The sequence below is a fragment of the Mus pahari genome, chromosome 1, assembly GCF_900095145.1.
Source record: "Mus pahari chromosome 1, PAHARI_EIJ_v1.1, whole genome shotgun sequence".
NCBI classification, from domain to species: Eukaryota; Metazoa; Chordata; class Mammalia; order Rodentia; family Muridae; genus Mus; species Mus pahari.
The window spans coordinates 38,766,510-38,768,135 of NC_034590.1; positions in this window are offsets into that span (position 1 = coordinate 38,766,510).

Below are 1,626 nucleotides of genomic sequence, written 5' to 3' on the forward strand. Positions count from 1 at the left end.
GCGCGCGCACACACACACACACACACACACACACACACACACACACACACACCCATTCATGCATAAACACAAGCAGGAAACCAAAAGAGAACATGAGGAAGGAAAGAGAACCCACAGGCCTTGGCTTCTGGTGAAGTTGTGAAGTATCCCCAAGACCATCAGCTCTACCCTGCTTAGCATGCAAGCTAAGCTAGAAAACTGTGGCTTTAAAAGCTCCTTAGATGGGTGGGGAGATAGTTCACCATGCAAAAGCACTTTATGTGAAAGCCAGAAGATTCAAGTTAAACTCCTACTGTGGAAGGAGAGAACTATGCTTGAAATTTGGGAGCAAGCAAGGCCATGGAGCTGCCTGCCTCTGCCTCTGTCTCAGTCTCTGCACCCCCCCTTCCTCCTCTGCCTCTGCCTCTGCCTCTGCCTCTGCCCCACCCCCACCCCCACCCTGGCCCCTGCCAGACCTCCACCTCTGCAGTAGTGAAATTACAGACACAGCATGCCAGCTTTTTACTGGAGTGCTGGAGATGGAGACTCAGATCCTCCTTCTTGCACGCTGAGCACTTTACAGACTAAGCCCTCACCTTGGCCCCTCACTTTACTATTTTTTTCATGATAAATATGCTGATTATATGTCAATTATACCTTTTAGGTTTTTATTTATTTATTTATTTATTTATTTATTTATTTATTTATTTATTTTTTTCGAGACAGGGTTTCTCTGTGTAGTCTTGGCTGTCCTGTAATTCACTCTGTAGACCAGGCTGGCCTCGAACTCAGAAATCTGCCTGTCTCTGCCTCCTAGTTTTATTATTTTTAAAGTGCTTATATCCTTTTTGTGCTCTTATGTCTTATGTGCTCTTACAGAATTTAAAGATTAAAGTAGACAATCCTGAGGGAGCCAGGAGTTTACAGTCAGGACGGTCTAAGCTCTGACGCCCAGTATCTCGGGTCCGGGCAAATTCACACAAGCCACAGGAACTCTTCTTTGTCCTGACAAAGCAGGCATCAGTAAAGGTCACACAAGCAGCATGGCTGAGCAGAAGCTGCTTGGGGCTTGGGGCTCCAGCATGTGGGAAACAATGGCGGGAAAGGTGAGCTCCTTGTACATTTCAGGGTGATGAGAGGCGTGTGACAGTGGCTGGCCAGCAGTTCTGGTGAGCTCCTGATTTTATTGAGTGAACCATGCCGACTATCTCATTTGGTTAGTCGCTAAGACGTAAGTCTTCTAGAACAACTCAATGAGTTAAGTCAAGCCTTAGGCACCCCCAAACAGAGGGGGCCTCTGCTTAGAGAACTCAGGAAGATGTCTGGTCCTGGGATCCCCTCAGGAGAGGCGGCTGCAGCAGGCACCATTTCTGTTCTGTAATGGGCAGCTCACCCATCTCTTGTGTGCAGGAACAGTCCTGGCCTGGGATCAAAGTGTGTGTGTGTGTGTGTGTGTGTGTGTGTGTGTGTATACAGAAGGACAAGAAGGAGTGGACAAGAGGAAGGATTTCAGTCAGTGAGCACAGGAGAGGGGACAGGCATAAGTGGAGGATAGGAGCCCAGCCCAACACATCCTTGCTCCCCAAATCCCTTCTGTACCCTTTCTTGCACTCTTTCCTTCCACAACTGCAATGTGCCTGTGACTCT